The sequence below is a fragment of the Neopelma chrysocephalum genome, unplaced genomic scaffold (assembly GCF_003984885.1).
Source record: "Neopelma chrysocephalum unplaced genomic scaffold, ASM398488v2 Primary Assembly neopelma1_73, whole genome shotgun sequence".
NCBI lineage: Eukaryota > Metazoa > Chordata > Aves > Passeriformes > Pipridae > Neopelma > Neopelma chrysocephalum.
In genome coordinates this window covers 836,499-848,487 of record NW_020897733.1, presented here as the reverse complement: position 1 = coordinate 848,487, position 11,989 = coordinate 836,499, and the positions used below count along the sequence as shown (strand labels likewise).

The following is an 11,989-nucleotide window of genomic DNA, read 5'->3' as shown; positions in this document are numbered from 1 at the left end:
TCTGCCTCTCGGGAACGGCACCGCCTCCCCACCCACCCCGGGGACCAAGGGACCGGGGCGCCACTGCGGGCAGCGCGGCCCCGGGAGCGCTCCCTGGGCTGCGGGGACCTCCCGCATCCAGCCCCGGAGCATCGCGGAAGGAGGAGGGGGACGAAAGCGGGTTCACTTCCGCCTGGCTGCAGGAACCACAAGCCCCCAGAATATATTAGAATAATAATAATAGGAAGGTTCCCCCCCTCCGCCACCTCCGTTTTTGTCCCCCTGGAAGGAGGGGGTGGAGAGCAGCGCGGCGAGGCTGCCGGCGGCACATCGATGTGCGGCCGGTGAGGCGGCGCGGCCGGACCCAGCTCCCCGCCGGCGCCGCGGCCGCGGCCGGCAGGACGGGCGCAGCCTCCCCGCGGAGAGGCCAGGGAGAAGGTCTGTGCTTTGCGTTTGTACCTGGCGTGGCCGGCACGGCCCTGCCCTGCCCCGGCCGGAGGGGATCGGCGGGCCCCGGCAACAAAGCCCGGCCGGGGGTCCGTGCGCGGCTGCAGCTGGGGGGGCACCGGGGAGAGCCCCGAGCTGTTGGTCAGTACCCGGCTCTCTTCGGTAGGTCCCGAATCTGTGCCTTCAAACCACCCCGAACCCTCCCCTCTGTGCTGGGGGTTCAGGTTAGTGTGAGGGTTCAGGGAGAATGGGCTCTATGGGAAAGGCTCTGGGATGTGCCTGGCGGCGCTGGTTGGGCCTGGATGCTGCGGGACCCGGTGCTGCGCTGCGGGGCTGTGGCTGCAGGAGGGCACCGGGAGCTCGGCGGGTGCGGGAGGGGAGGGGAGGCCAAGGGGTCTGCAGGCTCCTCCTGTGAGCCACCGGCGAGACAGACTGCTTGTCCTTTGGGCAAGATGAGCTCAATCCCATGCCAGGTGTACTTTCAGTGACTTCCCATTCCAGTATCTTAAGATCAGTTGTTTTTCACATATTAAACATTTTCCCAACTTTACCTTTGTTATTTTTTAATCTTGAGGTTCAACGGGATGGTCTTGAGTGTCTTTGCATGAGGCACTTCCAGACTCACAGGAAGACATTAATTGGAATGGGGCACCTTTGGAGCCAGTCGCATCCTCAGACTCCTTCTATTGCTGGAGACATAATCCATCTGCCTGTCTAGCCTTCCCAGTTTGGATCTGATGCCCTAATTTAAGGGATCACCATCAACTGGCTGAGCAGTTTAAGAGATTGGTAATGGTGAATTTTAGAATACTAGAAATGGAGATGAGCACTGTGGACTTTTACTGAAACAAGACAGAAGGTTAAATTAGCTGCCTTCCCCTTGAGTCAGGTGCAGAGCTCCCCTCTGCCCTGTTACTGTCACTTCAGTGCAGCCTTCAGGTTTTCTCTTTTGGCAGGCTCTGGGCACACTCTGTCCAACAGAGATAGTGAGCACTGACATCCTGTAAAAACTTTGTTGCAGAAAAGTCCCTAACAGAGATCCTGGCAGGGATGACTTACTGGCCACTGGAACACCATACCATCTTTTCCACTCTTTTAAAGAAGTAACTGCTCTAATAAACTATTGCACCCCCATGTGTAAATAGTTTTCTTCACAAAGGTGAAACTTGTGGTCTGTATGGCTTCAAGTCATTCTCATTTGAGTGAGAATTGTCAGGATCATACAAAGAGACTCAGTTAAGAATATCTTAACTGAGAGAATAAATGTATTGATTGCTGTGATCTCTGGTATACATTTTAAAAGGTAGAGAGGCTGATGAGCTGAATGGAGAGGGGTATTCCAATAGCTCTTAGGTTGAAAGTACTTCTTGACTAGGGATCATAAATGTGCTGATTATATTTATCTTAATTTGCCTTTTTAAATTTGTGTTTGTTGTCTAAGAGAGCTGAACGCCTTGAATTCCAGAGTGCTTTGATGCCTCAAACCTGTGTACTGGTAGCTGAGCCTTGTACTTCAGAAGTTCTGCCAGAAGCCTGAACAATTTAATATGACTTAAATGTATAGTAACATATAAGGGAAGTGATTTACTCAAGGCCAGTGAAAGACTGGGGGAAGGACCCTGGCCTCTCACTGCCTTGTGGCTGCACTTCCAGTTCCTTTCCTTTCACCCCTTTTTGTCCAGTCACAAGTCTGACAGAGTTGTTTAGGAGCTACTTGCCCTCCTTTCTTAACATTTTACAGAAACTACGATGACAAGGGAAGAGAAAGTGCAAGTGTTGATCTACACAGACTTCTAGAAATGAAGGTATGGCACAGAAGGATTAAAAAGCAGTGAGATAATGCAGACTGAGAACTGTTTTGTGAAAAAAAGGAGAAACAATGGGTCCATCTGTCATCTTGCTCATTTCCTTGCATGAAGTCTGAAGATGTGTTGAAAACAATTTAAAAGTTCATGTTCTGAATCATGTGAATTGGGCTCCTGACTTATTTGTGAGGGAGTGAAGTGACTTATCAGTGGTCCTGCAGTCACAGCTTCATGTAACATCCAGCTGGGGTGTGACAGTCAGGTGGTTAATTGTAAAGAGTTTTAATAATGGGCTATGGAACACAGTTATCCTTTTGCTTGTAAATCTATAGAGGAAGGGAAATAATTTTCTTTGATTCTGCTTCCCTTTGAGAAACTTCTGCCTTTCTGCCTGGGATGTGATTAGAATTTGTGGTGGGCTCAGGATGCAACTCCTTGGTTGACTGGAGAGGAAAGCCTTGCTTTTACCTAGTTAGGTGGTCGTGTAGATCTGCTGCTGTAACACAGTTAACAGCTGCAATAGCATGGCTAAGCCTAACTCAGCAATGTATCTTTTGTGTAAACTGAGTCTTGTGAAGGTAATCATCACTTCAGAGTTGGTTATGCTCAATGGTGAGCTTGGGATTTATACCACATAAACATTTGCCTTAACACAGAGAAGGCTGAGCAGTGGGTAGGAGTAAAAGTAGTAACATATTAACTTTGAATTATATTGTTCATTGTAAAGATGTCAAGGTGAGAGGTGCTGCTGCTGAAATACAGTCCTGAAAGGTAGAGGTAGAGCACAGTGCTGAACAGTATGGTACAGGTAGAGCCATCCCTGTGCCATGAGGCATCAGTGATCCAGTGATCTACAGCGAATCATGTCTTTCTGTATCTGTTTTCTGATGTAGATCTTTGAATTGCAGAGATTTCATCTTGGTCTTAAGATAATTAATTAAGATAACACCTCCCCACAAACCCCTCCCAGCAGTGGCAATGTTGTTTGAATGCTGTTGATTTCTCTTTTAAACTGGGTTTACTCTCCAGGAGCCAAGGAAATCTGAATATTTATCTGCATTAGCAGAATGGTATCAAATACAAAATCCTTAGCTGCCATGAATATTTATTTGTGTCTTAGCTGGCTTCAAACTGCATCTCTGGCTGATTGCCATCCCTGAAGGTTATTTTCACAGAGGTTTTGGAGTGGACGCTCACACACTGATACACCTCCGGATTTCATGTTCCCTGATATTTCTAAACAGATTGTCAGTAGTTGGCAAACAACTACATGAAAACAGACAGTCAGTGGAGAAAGTATGGGCCCAAAAATACCTTTGGGCATCAATAGATATCACTTTAAATCATCAGATCATAACTACTCCAGTATATGTAAATATTCCCAGTCTCTCACAGTGCTCTCTAAGATTAAGCGAGTGCCTTAAAATTGCCTAGTTGAAGCCTTAGCCCTTCAGATAGAATAAGATGCATTTTGAGATCCTATAGGATTTTTTATTATGATCTTTCTCCCTAGTAATCTTTCTTGCAGTGCACGACGTTCTAGAAGGTTTCACTATGGAACCAGTTGTCTGTAGTCACAGGGTCCTGGTCTGTTGAGCATAGCAGGGTATGGATAGCATGTCCCTGGACACACTTCATGGTGGATGAAGTGTTCACTGAATGCACTGGAGAAGATTTCTGAATGTAGAGCTCTCCAGAGTGGATGCTGACTGTTGAGGGTATTTTGTGGGTAGTGCTATTATTCATCTTATAATCACCATCTTATTCATTATTATTCATCTTATCACCAGCAGCCTGTCTCCATTCTTCATCAGTGCAGAGGGTCAGCTTAAGTATTATAGAAAGTTATTAATATTTATTAAAGCCTTAAGGTATGGTTCCAAATATACCCAAGAAAAATCACAGAATAATTTCGGATGGACGTGACCTGTGGAGGTGATCTAGTCCAACCTGCTGCTCAAAGCAGGACCAATTTTTAGCAGGGCTTGGTTCAGTTAAATTAAATAATATATCCAAAAATGGAGATCCTACTACCTCTCTGGTGCAATTTCAGTGTTTGACCATCCTTATGAAAAAAAAATAATATCTAATCAGAATTCCCAGTGTTTCAGTTTGTATCTGTTACCTTTCACTGGACATCTCTTGGAAGAGTCTGGTTCCATCTTGGTACACATAGATAGATAGATAGATAGGTAGATTAGAGAGAAAGTGAGGATAGAAGAGGTGTGAAAAGGTCCTTTTTATAAGTGCTGCACCCTGCAGGCAGCCTTACAGGTTTTTTTGTTTTCTGATTTTTTTTCTCTCACTAGACCTTGTTCAGACAGGGTTTTGGAGGCAGTGGTAGTGTGAGAGCATATGTAGTGCACTAAGATCCTCATGTGGTTTGTTCTGATGTGAAGTTAAGATTGGCACAGCTGTAGCCTGGCAATGAACCTGTATCCTAAATCCTGCCTTCAAATCCAGCATTATGTGACAGACTGCGGGCCATGTTACAGGGCTGAGTGAAGGGCTGAATTAATGTGTCTTCGTCCACCTGTGGGGTTTTCCGTAAGCCTCTTGCAGTTTCACGTCATGAACCTCATTTGTTGGCATGTTTTTTCCTAAGGGATTAGTTTGATTTTGGAGTGGATCCATCCTGTCATATTTGTATGGCTTAAGACATTTCCTTCCCTGACACTGCACTGTTCGACTGTGCCCCAAGCAAAGTCACCGACCAGTGTGTCAGCAGTTTCCCAAACTTCAAACCTTGGATACCATCAGCTGGCAGCATTTTCTGCAAGGCAGCTTGAGACCATGAGCATCAAATACTGGGAATTTGATAAATTTCTGTGGGAAAGGGAAAGAGAAAGATATGGATCACCTGCACTGGCCTCACATGTCACTAGGCCTCACGAACAAGAGCTTTGGAACAGCGTGAGGCTGTGCCAGGGGAGGTTTAGGTGGGATATTAGGGAAAGGTTCTTCATCCAGAGGGTGTTTGAGCACTGGAGCAGGCTCCCCGGGGGAGTGATCACAGCACTAAGCCTGACAGAGTTCAAGAACCGTTTGGACAATGTTCTTAGACACATGGTGGGGTTAGTGGGGTGTTCTGTGCAGGGCCAGGAGTTGGACTCGATGATCCTTGTGGATTCCTTTCGACTCAGGATATTCTGTGATTCTGTGATACTATGAACATGTGCCAGCCAAAGCAGATCGGAAATGAAACCATTTAGGAGATAAAACCACCTTTGTAGGTGAAATAATGGATAATGTCCTCTCCTAAATACACCATTTGTGAGTGCTGAAGTTCAGATTTAACTTTTGCCTTCCCGCCCTTCTCCTGGACCACTGCTCCTTTCTCCACTTTCTCTACTGTTGTTAGATTGTATGCAGCTGAATAATGATATCTTTTCCAACAGGTGGAATACACAATGGTGATCTATTTAAAAAATCAGTGAAACACTGATTGAATTTTCAGTGATAATTTCTGTTCTAGTCCTTAATGGCTAATTTATGCAGGGGTTAGCAGAGAGCAATATCAAATAACATATCTTACATAATAAGACAGAGGATCAGCTGGAAAAACTGACCTGCTGTCTGGCAGTTGGTGTGAACGCTTTATTTGTGTGGAAGCATAAGAACTGCCATATTAGAGTAGGTCTGAAGGTCACCTACTCTGCTGTTCTAGTCTGATATGACTTGTCTTGGGTGGCCCAGGACTTGCTGTCCCTTTCCCCACATTGCAGCTTGTTTTCTTGCCTTCACAGACCAACACACAGATTAATATGTTTTTCAGAAGTTTATCATTATAAATTTAAGGATGCTTTCCAGCAGTAGTGATACTAAATTCTAGAATAGGTTACCTAGGGAGGCTGCAGCATCTTTGCTGAAGGTTTTGGGGAGTAAGAAAGCAGGTATTGCTGAGTATGTAAGTATTCAGTTGGTTGATTCAGGTCTGCACCATCAGCTTAACATTGCTGAGAGCTATTTCCCAGCCATGTGGTCACTCCTGCCTGTCTGCAGGAGAGCCTCCCTTCCTTGCCCACCTCCCAGCTCTAGCCATCAAAAACATCCCATTCATCCCCCCTGTGGGTGCATGTACAGCACAGGTCTGCCCAGGCAGGGCAGAGGCTGTGGCACTGCAGCCTTTCTGCCAGGTTAAGGAGTTCATAACATGTAGGGTGGTGAGGCCCTGGCACAGGTTGCCCAGAGAAGCTGTGGCTGCCCCGTCCCTGGAAGTGTTCAAGGCCAGGTTGGATGGGGATTGGAGCAGCCTGGTCTAGTGGAAGATGTCCCTGCCCATGCAAGGAGGGTTGGAACTGGATGATCTTTAAGGTCCCTTCCAACACAAACCATTCTGTGAGTCTATGATTGGAGCAGTGGTACAGGAAGGATTAACATGGACATGTTCTGGGTGCTACCATGCCAGAATTCTTTGGTGGACCATATTTGTCTGCATTTCTGATCCCTTTCTGAGTCTTGTTAAGTTCATTGTCTGGATGACTGCCTGGTTGATGAGTTCTAGGTTTTAGTTATCAATGCTGTAGGCAGAAAACATTTCTTAATTGCTTGTATCTGCCCACTTCATAGTGTAAGTGGTAGTTCTGTAGCCCCGTGAAGCACCAATGTGAGGGTGCACTGCAGGCAGCCAGAGAATCCTGTTTTTTTCCTGGTGATAGTGGTATCCATAGAGAAGCTAAGTAAAGTATGGGAGAGGTTACCAGTTCCCTCTTTCAGGGTGCTGAGGTAGTTACACAAATACATAAAAATATGGATTAGAGCAGCAGGAAAAGATATGCGTAGAAATCCCAATCTAATTCCCTTGAACTCAATAGGAGTGTTTGCCCTGATCTTCAGTTTTGCTCCACACCTAATCTTTAATGTATCTCATCAGTTTTTCCATTGCTCAAGGGCCTCATAAAAGTTTGATTAGCCCTTCTAAGGAAAACAGTTTATTGCTGAGAAACAGTGAGTCAAATCCTCCAGTCAGGAAGAGGCCAAAACCAAACAAGGCAATAAGATCGCTGACCTCCAGAAGCAGTTCTGGAGAGACTGTTACTGAAGGAACCTTCTCTCCTGATCTGCACAAGCTCCTGCAGCTGGGACTCCCAGACCAGCATGGTCATTCCTTGGAGTACACATTGGCAGGACAAACTTATCTGAGAAAGAGGGTCATAAGTACAGGAAGATACCCGTTCAGTGCTGAGGTCACAGGACTATATCAGCTTATTTAGATTCTGTCCCTGATTCTCCCATTGCTTGGCTGTGAGAGGCTGGATTGTTCCTTAACCTCCCTGCACTTTGCCTCTCCCAGATAGAAAATTAGTTTTATTTATCTCTTTTAGGTCTCTGTAACACACTATGTATTATCCTCACTCTTTGCAAAGACAGCTAGAGGCAAATCTTATAAAAGCTCCATAAGTGCAGCACATTTTGGGCTGACAGGTCTTTAACTACCATTTCACTGGAAATCCTTAACAGTTGCAAGGACTGAAATGGAATATCCTCCTCTTTCAAATTCAGAAAGGCACTTCAGAGCAGTGCCAGCCCAGGCCCTTGTTCACCACAGAGTGCTCTGGGGGGGGCACATGCCCACGACAGATGAGACGAGGTTTCGTCACAGTGTGGGATTTTGTTTCTGCCACACTACCTGCAGGTTGTGGCAGCCATGTGACAAATGGGACAGAAGCCTTTTGCCTGTTTTCTGGAGTTTTCCCATAGGCTTAAAGACACTGTCCATTTTCATTTTCAGGTTAGTGCTTATATTATTAATTAATGAAGGGGGGAGATGGAGCGGTCTCTTGGCTTTGCCCCTCTTTAATTTTTATCAGGGGAAAAATTATACCTTGAAGAACTGTTTATTTTAAGATTTTTCCTCTGCTAACAGCTAATGACTTTTACCACTGATGTCCTCAGCAGTGGCTGGAATATCTTTGGCTCTGAGCCTACACAGGAAGAATAAGGTAATAATAAGCTGAAGGGTTGTTTTTAGGGGATTTTTGCCTATTGTTTGTTTTCTTCATGATGTGTTTGGTGCTTGTTTCCATGAGAAAACTCTAGGTAACCACAGAACTGAGGAAATTCCGGTATCTTGGGAACTGAGGAGTGAAAGATGAGAAGTATGATGGAGAGCAGATTTGTAGGCAAGGAACTGTTTATGTTTTTACAGAACATTCAGCAGTTGCCTGCAGTGCTATAGCTACAGTGTGGGTTTTTTCTGTAGAACACCCCAAGTTGGCTGCTTAACAGAATCTGAGAAGAATAAATTAGATATTAGAGATAATTTTAAAATACTACTTTTACAGACACATCCCAACTCTCTGGCTGTAAATATCCACCAGAAAAGCAGCATAATATCTTTACATTGTGTTTTACTGTAGTGTTTGTGTTTGTCTTCTTTCCATCACTCATTCTCACTCTGTGACGAGTGTGAGAAGCCTTAGCACTGACAGGAGGAGATGACATTTCCCCTCCAGCAAGTGTTACCACCTCTGCATCTGCTCACCTTCTGGAATCACTTAGAAGGAGGCATCTGCAACAGTGGAAGGTTCTTTCCCCAAAGGTAGTGTCAGGAAGTGCTGCTAGATTTACATTTTCTCTCTGTTAAACAATGCTGAGTACTGAGCAGAGGGTCTTTCCAGTGGGCCATGTTCCTGTGGCAAGGTTGTAAATTCTCATTTGGTGCAAGTTTTAGAACTTCCATCCCCAGAAGTATCTGATTGGAAGGAAGTCCAATGAAAATTGAAATTCTTGAAACTCAACAGTTCTGAAAAATAAGCCCTAAGCAGCTCTCCTTATAACTGCATAGGGAACCAGCTTTCAGTCCCTGTCCTTGTTGTTTTAACATATTTCGTCTGTCAACTACAAAATCCTCAGCCACCTTCTGAACTCCTTAGCCAGGAAAGGACCCTCGTAATTCAGTGGAGTCCAGTGACCTTGTGACCCAAAACATTCTCCACTTTATTCAAAAGCTTTCCCTAATTCCATTGTGTTTCTAGAGAATTCATAATTTTCATGCAGTTCATACAGAAGGAAATGTGCTGAGCAAGATACAGAAATAGTCATTTGCTTTCACTGCCCAGATATGGCTTCTTGAATTTTCTAGTCAAGCTCAAGAACTATTGGTATTTATTCAAGTAAGATGATGAAATGACTTATTTTCAGTTGGCAATTAGTACATTGGCTTTAGGGAATGAAAACTGTGTTACATGAGAAACAAGAACAGCAACATCAACAAAAGATTTTCGTCTGTTCCTTGTGCCAGTTTGTGTTGTATGTAAATCTGTAATTCTCAGCTGCCTTACCATCACCCATGTCTGGAATCTGGGGTGTGCCTGTGGTGTGGAGTGACTTGCCTTTGCTAGCTCTTTGTCAGGCTTGTTTTGGAGAACAGCTTGGGAAGCTGAGGGCTTGTTGAGCCTGCCAAGATCCATTCTAGTGAATCCATGGCACTGTCATCCCTAGAGCTTTGCACTTTTGACTTGGAGTGAGGTTAACCACCTACTGGACACCCTGCAGATTTTTAATACCAGTCATTGCTTCAGAAGTTCCTGTCATGGGGATATCAAGAGGGATCCAAGCAGGTGAAGCCATGATTGCTATTTCCTAGAGTAAGTGCAGTGATGAGGAAGAGGGATCTGGGCACATGATACCTGTGTGGATTATTTTAGATCCTCTTTAATTCCTTGGGTTTGGGAGTGGAAATAACACTCCCTTTTTTTCTTCATTTTTCTCGGATGAAGAATAAAAATGAAATGAGCTCTGCCTTTCTGTATGTTTCATGCAGAGAGCTTGTGAAGTAGTAGGTCATCTCTCAGTTAATGTGCTTCCTGTTTTTCCTATAAACTGGCTTCTTCTTGTAGGTTTTTCCAGATTTGATTTGCCTGATGCATGTGATGAGTGGAGTTGAAACATTCTCTTGATGGTTAATAACCAGCCAGGAAAGAAACTCAGTTTAGCATCCCTGTCCAAGAGGCACAAAGTGTGAACTATAAAAGGACTGCAGAGCATTTTTTCAGAAATCAGAAATTAATTATTAATTAATTAATTCAGAAATCTTCATTAATTCAGCCAAGAAGACAGACACTTAAGCACAAAGGCTATGTTCATTATTGATGTCTCACATTCTGTGAGACACCTTAGTTAAAGTGGAACTTACCTCTGGGTCCCAGAAGGGGCAAAATATCCTGTGAAAGTTTGCATATGATATCCTGGGTCTTGATCTGGACTTCTCTCTGGAGAGTCCAGACTTTGGCTGCTTTTTACTTAACTTTTAGGCTTAAATTAGGAATGGGGTGAAGTTTTTCCTCTTTTGAGATCAGGACAGTCTTAATTTTGAATCCAGGTAAGCATGTGGATTTCATGCTCTTTTTAAAGAATTTGAGGCACAGTTTCCAATTTTCTATTTGGGATTTCTTCTGGTTCTCAATGAGAGAGTCAAGTTGGATATCAATGGATATACCATTTGTGCTTACAAGTAATTACAGCTGCAATTGATTGCACACAAAATTAGAAGCAATTTAAAGAAAAAAGCTCTAATTTTAAGAACTCTTATGTTGTTTGTCTAAAGTGTTTTAATGCATATGAACAAAGGCTGTTCATTTCCTTCTGTTGTGTGTGCAAAGTTTGAATAAGGTGCTTATCGAGGGCAAGTTGTTACAAAGGAGATGAATTTCTTTATTGCTTGACTTGCTTGTGAAATACATTTTATGTAATGAAGCCCCGATTACCTAAATTAAAAATCCCAAACAATGCTGTTGTCTCATTTGGTAGGAAGCAGAGACTGTGTGGACAACTGAAAGCTTGCTTAAAGGCAATCTGTGACCCACTCCATACTATTCTTATGCTAATGTGAGAATGGGTATCCTGGGCACCATCTGCTGTCCCTGAGGTCCCGGCCTTGGGCATTCAAAATTGGTTTGCTTTATTAATGCTAGGCCATCCAGAACAGCAGTGGTGCATTTGTTATAGTCTAGGAAATCAGAAGTTCCAATTGTAAGCATACAGAGATAACTGTCACTTTTAATAATACACTCAAACATGATAGCCACCACTTTTTCCAACCTCTTAGGCAGAGATACCATCTTTCAAGCTATAGTTACCTTAAGCAAATCCAACAAAGGCTTCTCTGGCTTTTCAGGGGGATGGGGTTTTACTTCCTTGGAAGGTCATTTCATTATGTACTGGATGGATTTATTGGCTGGCTCTGCATTTTAACTTTTGTAAATGCCCCCTAGAGAAACAGAAGACTGTCTTGATATAAATCAAAATTAATAAATAGGACATACAACGGGATTATTTTTAGAGAGGCTAAAGGGATGGGGTATCAAATATCCTCAGCTAGTCTAATTAAACCAGTTGAGGTTTAAAGGACACCAGGCATCAGCTTTGCCCAAGCTTATTGTCAGGACAAATGGCTACAATCTCAGTTGTAAGTACCTAATAAAGTCTCCTCTAATGATGATTCTATTTGTGCTTATTAGCTATATGGTTCTTTTGGTGTCCAGGGCTCTAATTAGAAAGCAATTCCTCCTTCTGTTCAGCATGTGAGTAGTTAGACTGCTCATTATCAAGTGCCCATCAGGTACAAGTCAGGATAGTTCAACTGGTAGTCAGCAAGCCAGGTCCTTCTGCCCTGCTGCCTGGGCTGGTGGTCTCCAAAGAGGCAGAGTACACAAAGCTCTCAACTGGCATGTCTCCTGCTTCATCCCTGCCAGGGGTGAGTGGCTGCTCCTGCTCTGACACCCAGCCTGCAGCCTCCTGTAGAAAACAGCATCTTG

The 11,989-nt window shown here is 44.1% G+C and overlaps 1 protein-coding gene across 1 annotated transcript in view; it reads left to right on the top strand.

Moving 5' to 3' along the window:
- The first annotated feature begins 311 nt into the window (after positions 1 to 311).
- PAK3 (p21 (RAC1) activated kinase 3) overlaps positions 312 to 11,989 on the top strand; it is a 119,203-nt gene continuing 107,525 nt past the window's right edge. Inside the window, exon 1 of the mRNA XM_027687107.1 lies at positions 312 to 417. The gene's annotated coding sequence lies outside the window, so the exon portion shown is untranslated. The remainder of the gene's footprint in view (positions 418 to 11,989) is intronic.